This window comes from Abrus precatorius, unplaced genomic scaffold (assembly GCF_003935025.1).
Source record: "Abrus precatorius isolate BTA unplaced genomic scaffold, Abrus_2018 Scaffold2, whole genome shotgun sequence".
Classification (NCBI taxonomy): Eukaryota; Viridiplantae; Streptophyta; class Magnoliopsida; order Fabales; family Fabaceae; genus Abrus; species Abrus precatorius.
In genome coordinates, this window is record NW_020874362.1 from 13997910 (window position 1) to 14005801 (window position 7892).

At 38.9% G+C, this 7892-nt stretch overlaps 1 non-coding gene across 1 annotated transcript; it reads right to left on the reverse strand.

Annotated features, from left to right (window-relative positions):
- Positions 1 to 444: 444 nt before the first annotated feature.
- On the reverse strand, positions 445 to 549 carry LOC113860423. The gene has a single exon (XR_003503876.1). It is a non-coding gene; the product is annotated as a small nucleolar RNA R71 (small nucleolar RNA).
- Positions 550 to 7892: the final 7343 nt, after the last annotated feature.

The window sequence follows — 7892 nt, forward strand, 5'->3', positions numbered from 1 at the left end:
TGCATCTTTGCAATTAGTGACACCAATTTCTGTTTACTCTTCTACATTTTCACTTCACTCTAGTTTTGGAGCAATGGCAGGTAAGGAGAGGACTCTTAAGGAGCTAGCTGCACCAGATGTCACATACCAAACATTGTGCATCCAATATCAAGATATGGACGCCCCTTTTGTTTTGAAAACTGGATTAATTCACCTTCTACCTAAATTTCATGGTTTTGTAGGTGAAGACCCTCACAAACACTTGAAGAAGTTTCACATTGTATGTTCCACCATGAGACCTCAAGGTGTTCCGAAGGAGCATGTCAAATTGAAGGCATTTCCATTCTCTCTTATGGATTTGGCTAAAGACTGGTTGTATTATCTTCCACCTGGCTCTATTACAAGTTGGGACACCCTTAAGAGATTGTTCTTGGAAAAAATTTTCCCTGCCTCGAGAGCTGCCTCAATAAGAAAAGAAATATGTGGTATTAGGCAGTTGGAAAGGGAAAGTTTGGATGAATATTGGGAGCGTTTCAAGAGACTTTGTGCTAGCTGCCCCCATCATCAGATAAGTGACCAACTCCTAATCCAATACTTCTATGAGGGCTTACACCCAATGGATAGGAGCATGATCGACGCAGCTAGTGGGGAGCCCTAGTTGACAAGACTCCCGCTGCCGCTAGAAACCTCATTGAAAATATGGCAGTTAACTCTCAACAGTTTGCTACAAGGCAAAATTCTCTCATGTCTAGGAGTGTCAATGAAATTCAAACTTCAGATTCACACAAGCTAGATGAGTTGGCTTCTATGGTAAAACAGTTGGCATCCATCCAAAATAATTCTACTGCATATACACCTCCATCTCCATCCATTTCAGCAATGCTTTGTCGGATTTGTTCATCTACGGATCACTTCACTGATAGTTGCCCCACATTGCAAGAAACTAAATCTTTGGAAGGTAATCCTCAAGCTTACGCTGCTAATATTTATGCTAATAAATTCCCTTTTCAATAGCCGTAGCAACAACAAAGCGGGGATTTATCTTCCAATAGGTATAATCCCAGTTGGAGGAACCATCCTAACTTAAGGTGGGGAGGAAATGCATAGCATCAAGGCTTTAGCCAACCATCCAACAACCATTTCCAACCGCATCAAGCTGGACAAAGCAAGCCATATTCAGCCCAACAACATCACCATCCATCATCTTCACCTCAACAGCACCATCAAACATCTCCTTCACTAGCTCCTGCGCCTCAAAAAAGTGAGTCATCTTTAGAAGACCTTGTGAAGCAACTCACCATGAGTAATCTCAATTTCCAGCAATAAAGTCAGGCCTTCCAACAACAGACTCAAGCAAGTATCAAGACCTTGGAGAATCAAATGGGTCAACTTGCTTCATCCCTAAATCAACTTCAATCTCAAGGTTCAGGCAATCTCCCTGCACAAACTGTAACAAACCCAAAAATGTGAGTGCCATTACCTTGAGATCTGGTAAGGTGATGCAAGAGCTAGAAATGCCTAAGGAGAAGGATCCTAGTTGCACTTTAGCTACAGAAGGTGAAGAAGGAGAGATTAAGAGCCAAGAGTAGCCTGCACCTATGCTCACACCATGTCAACCAAAAGTGGTAGACAAAGAGGAGAGGTCCATTCCTATTCCTTTCCCTCAAAGAATGGTTCAGCCCACCAAGAAGCAAGAAGAGGTTGATAAAGAAATTCTGGATACTTTCAAAAAAGTTGAAGTCAATATCCCCTTGTTAGATGCTATCAAGCAAATCCCAAGGTACGCCAAATTCCTTAAGGACTTGTGCACTTATAGAAGGCGGCTAAAGGGTAATGAAAGAGTGAACATGGGGAGGAATGTATCAGCTCTTTTTGAGAGGCAGAAAACTTCCATGCCTGAGAAATGCAAAGATCCAGGGACGTTTACTATTCCCTGCATTATAGGCAACAATAGGATAGATAATGCCATGCTTGATTTAGGTGCATCTATTAATGTTATGCCTTTATCTATCTTCACATCTTTGTCTCTTGGACCATTGCAGCCCACAGGTGTCATCATCTAGCTAGCAAACATGAGCACAGCACATCCAGCTGGACTTGTGGAGGATGTGTTAGTGAGGGTGAATGACCTCATTTTTCCAGCTGATTTTTACATCCTTGACATGAAAGAGTCAATGGATAGTGTTGCACCAATCATTTTGGGAAGACCGTTCTTAAAGACTGCGCGAACGAAGATTGATGTGCATGCCGAATCACTTACTATGGAGTTTGGAGACAGTGTTGTCCGCTTTAACATACTAGATGCTATGAAGCACCCAAATGAAGAACACTGTTTTCCACATTAACCATCTTGATGAATTAATAGATGATAGTTTGCCTGAATTTCTAGGAGGAGACTCTCTCCTTAATTTTTCTGATTGTGTAGATACTTACAATTGTGAATCGTGTAATAGTTCTTCTCTGTGTGACATTTGTGCTGAGATTTCTGATTATTTGAATGCAAAATCTACTACTTTCAATGTTGATGAACCTGAAAATTCCATAGGATTAGAAGGTGATGTATTGAGTACAACAAGTACAGTTGAATCTAACGCCTTTGGTTTGAATATTGCAGAGACTTTGTCAAATGAAAGTGCCAAATCACTTCCTTTTGTGGAGCAACCTCCCACATTGGAGTTAAAGCTCCCTACCAAAACATTATGAGAGCTATTGTTGGAAGTAATTAAAAGGCACAAGAGAGCTATTGGATGGACTTTAGCTGACATTCCTGGTAATAGTCCTCTCCTGTGCATGCACAAAATTCTGTTGAAAGAGGGGACTAAACTAGTGAAGCAGCTTCAGAGGAAAAGAAAGAGAAAGAGGAAGAGGAAAAGGAAGCCACAACTCCAAGAACTAGAAGCACTGGACTTAGGAGCATATGAAGACTCAAGAACCTACAAGGAGAGAACCAAGCAGTATCATAATAAATTGATAGGTAGAGGAGAGTCCTATGTAGGTCAAAAGATGCTTCTATTCAACTCATGTCTCAAGTTCATGACTGGAAGGCTGCATTCCAGGTGGATTGGTCCATTTATAGTCACACAAGTGTTTCCTAATGGTGCAGTGGAAATCAAGAGTGACTCCACTAACAAATGTTTCACAGTGAATGGACATCGCCTGATGCATTTTTTGGAGAACTCAGTTCCCTTGGAGGAGATTGAAGAGGTGGATGTGTACTCTCCCATCATTTCCTTCAACCAAGACCCCTGTCATGAGTAAATCACTTCGCACGTCAAGCTAATGACGTTAAAGAAGCGCTCTGTGAGAGGCAACTCACACGTGAATAAGGATTTTTGCTCTTTCCCTTTGCATTCTTTCAATTGAGTTTTTGTTTTTATTTGTTTTCATTTGTAGATACCATTCAATTTTATGTGAATAATTTTCTGTGGACTCAGAATTTTTGCAAGGATTATGGCAGCAGCAAACACTTTGGTTACTCATTCATGCTTGGTACAAATTATTTTTTGTGAGAGTGGTCACTTTCATAGGCCATAGTGGTCACTTTGGCTCAAGGTAAGCATATTTCTCTCTGTAGTTCCAACTTTTAAGAGTGAAAGTGGCTACTTTGCCACCCAAAAGGTCAATAGTTTGCGCGTGGACACTTTCAAATCCAATAGTAGCCACGCGCAATTCACTTTGCATTTTAGGGCTTACTGTAGTTGCCACTTTCTTCAATGAAAGTAGCCACGTGCATATGCTCACAAAAAGGAACTCTCTGAAGTTCCCACTTTGAAGCCCCATATTAGCGACGCGCAAATTCACTTTGAATTTTGGCTTACTGTAGTTGCCACTTTCTCACTTGAAAGTGGCCATGCACACTTGTCCCCCAAAGGAACCCACTGTAGTTCCCACTTTCAAACTCAATAGTAGCCACACGCAACTCACCTTGCATTTTGGCCTTACTGTACTTGCCACTTTCTCACTTGAAAGTGGCCACGCGCATATGCTCACAAAGAGGAACTCACTGTAGTTCCCACTTTCAAGTCCAAAAGTGGCCACACACACCACTCTTTAAGCCAGCCCACTGCGCGCAGCCCCTAAAATCCTTGAAAGTCACAACGCCTACTTCACGTCACTCACTACACACACCCACAAACACCCACTCAAGCACTTCACTTCACGACGCACCTCACGACACCACTCCTCCACCTCCCAAATTGAGTTTTTGCAACCCCAATCCTCACATTTTCCCTTCTGTCGCCACACCCAAAGCTCTAAGTAAGGTAAATCTCTTAACTTCTCTTAATTCATGGGTTAGGGTTCTTGGATCCCCAATTTGGGGCTTTTCAATTGTGCCCTTATATGTTGAAATTGATGTGAATTTCTTCTTTAATTAAGCATTCTTATATGAATTAGAGTGGGTGAGGTCCTTTAATTACACCCAATGACCATGTTTGGCTGCCACCATGTTCAATGTTCCCACTTTTGTCCCCAAAAGTGGCCACGCCCATTTCCATATGCTATGAATTTCATTTATTGTTTTCGTTATGCTTATTTCCCTTATTTTTATGTTCTCAAACATGCCCATTATGCCATTCCTTTTCATATTCATGCATGATGATGTCTAAATTCAGTTCATGTCCATTTACATTGAGTTCTCACCCTCCATTTTGCTGTTTTGCTTCTCAAATTACAGGGTATTTTGCTGTTACTTCACTTGATTCTCATGCTCTCTCTATAATTAGCTCTAATTGTTGACCTTTCTGGGTGTTGAACATGCTTTTCGTGACTCTAATTTCAATATTGCTGTGTTATGGCACTTAAACTTAGCAGCCACATTGTGCTCTATAGTCAATTGCTATATAAGATGAAAGTTTGCCACACCATTTATTTTGTGCTTAATTGCAATTGTATGTATCTTTTGAGCCCTATGCTTTGCCCACAGAATGTATCTTTTATGGAATGCAATGTGTTTTTACTATGTACCCTGATCAATATTGAATGCTCTTTGAGTCATATGTGGCACTACACACTCTTTATGCATACAAGTCATTTAGGATTGCATCAAAATAATTTCCAACCCCCTGGTCTAATTACTTGCTGTTGTTCGTTACCATAGAGGGTTGACCCAAATTTTTCCTGCACTACCCATTCATATACTCTTTTTTTTCTGCAGGATAATGTCTAGCACTCCCAGAAGGAATAGCTCCAGTTCCTTAGAGGAAGCAGAACAAGCAAAGGAAGATGAAGGCGCCACCTCATCCACCTCTGATGAAGATGCCACTTAGTCCACCTTTCGTGTTTTCTTTTCTTTCCCTGCTTAGATGCCCTCAGTTCCATCAGGAGGAGCATCATTATGCCCTTGAACTTTGAGTACATCATCTATAAAAGGGGGGGGGGTGAACTCTTTGTCTCTATTTTACATTTATTTGTAGCTTACTTTTCCTGCACCGTACTAGATAAAAGACAAAAATATTTTTCTTATTTCATTTCTTCTCTTTTCCTTTAAATCGAGTTCTCTTTTGTATTTTGCTTTTATGCTCTGATTGCATTTCCTATCTAACTCCTACTCATTCTCATTTTTGTACATATTTATTGTCCCTACTATTTTGAACATATTTTCTTGTCGGGTGAATTGTACTCTCATTTTCCAAGTTATTATCACTTTTACCATGGTAGTGAATTGGGCCTTTCTTCTTCTTTTTTGTGTGCATATTACATGTATTTTTGCATTCATCTTCTAGAACTTGCCTTGTTTCTTAATTAAATATGCATTGGGCAATTTTCCATCTAGATGACTGAGGCCTTCTTTGCACATACCCTTCCCCCCACCCTTGCACTTCACTTCCTTGTTCCCCACTTCTTGCTTTTGCCAAACTTAGTCAACAAAAATAATTCCCTTTCCTTAATAGAGGTATTTCTTTTGAGTTGCCCCAAGATTGAGTGCAAGAAACTAAGTTTGGGGTGTTGATTATGCTTGTAGTTGCTTGAGGACAAGCAATATCTTAAGTTTGGGGTGGTGGACAGCATACATGTTCATAATACATGTAAAAAAAAAAAAATGATTGTCAAAGTCCATGACATCACAAAAATATGAATGAATTAATGAAAAAGGAGAAAAGAAAGAAAGAAAAATATAGGAAGGCATTTGAGTTGAAAAAGGATTTCCACATAAGGCAAATTAAAAGAAAAAAAAATGTAGTGAAAGAATGCTTGAACCTCTTAAGCTACATCATTTAAGGCATTCAACTCTAGTTGTTGTACTAAATCACTCAAAAGAACTTCCTCCTCTTAAATACCCATTTGATCTTGTGACTCTCCTTGATTAAATTTGAACCTATCATAACCCCCATTTGTGACTAACAAAGCCCTCATGATAGGTGGTTCATTGTGTCTAGGCAAAGGAGATTAAGGATATGGGTAAGCCTATGGTAGGGTTAGGTAACATGCATGAATTGAGGGAAAACACTTAGCCTGAAATGTTATTGAGTGATGAGTGAAACATCACCTTGCGAGCTAGATAGTTTCCTTGCATTATGTGAGTCACATGAAGCCTTGCTTGATTCTTTTGTTTCAATTTAGTGGGACTTTGCATGAAATATTTGACATGAACGTGATTTCTCTATTGAATGAATCTATGGTTGTGAAAATTTTGGAATTGCCAATTAAAGCATGAAGTTGAAATAAAAAAATTTTGAAAAAAAAAATTTTTTTTGGATAAATCCAACTCTCCTCATTTAATTTGCTTGAGTTTTGATTTGCTTGAGGACAAGCAAAAGTTTAAGTTTGGGGTTGTGATGAATCCACATTTTATCATGTTTTTACTTGTCTTTTTAGTTTTCCTTAATAGAAAAATAGACTTATATAGTGTAAATAGTACAAAAATTACATTTTGAGTAAAAATCATAGGTTTATTAATTTTTAGTTAATTTTCATTTAATTACATAGATATAGACTTCAATTTTAATTTTCTTAATAATTTTGCAGAGTCCCCAAGTTCATTTTTGAGAAATCTTGGCCCTTTGATGAAGGTTGGCTTCAAAGTAGCCACTTTCAAGAGCAAAAGTGGCAACTACAACAAGTTTGGAAATTGAAGGATCCAAAGTAGCCACTATTGCCTCTCATAGTGACCACTCCAGGGAGCTGCAGGACGCCGTTTGGGAAGCATTTCTGCACGTGGACACTATTGGTTCTAATAGTGGCCACGCGTACCAGAGTAGCCACTTTCAGCACAAAAAGTGGCAACTCCAGAGAAGTAGCAAACTTTTCATCCTGCGCATGGACACTCTTTTGGCCCAAAGTGGACACTTTTAAAGCAAAAAGTGGACACTTTGCTGATATGGCATCCAATATAAATAGGTTTTAGGAATTAGGGTACGGGACTTTTACACTTTACACATTTTTCCTTTGTCAAAGTGAGACAATTTCCCAGAACATTGGAGTCTTGGGTGACAGCCAAGGGTCCTCTATAGGTTTTAATTTCCAATTTCCCTTTTGATTTTTGTTGAATTTACATTAATGCTGCTTACGTTTTTGTATTTCTTTCTTTCATTTGTGAAGCCCATCCACATGGAGGGCTAAACTTCCTTGTAATTCCTAGTCAATGCACATGAATCTTGAATTCTTGGGATTAATTGCAATACAAATCTTTCTTTCCTTGAATTTATTGACCCCAATCTTTGAATGAAATGGAATTTGCATAAAGGCAACATTGCTTAATGAACCCTAAATTACCTAACAAAATTCTAATTCAAAATTGCTTAATTTTGATTAATCTTTGAGGTTGCTTAATCTTAGGGATAGAGATTGGAGACCATTAAGATGCCTAATTTTAATTGGAATGTTAAAGATAATTTTCGCTTGTTAGATTAACTTAACTCAAGGGAAAGAAAGGGGATTATTGAATCATTTGAAAGAATAATGGTGGAACTCAT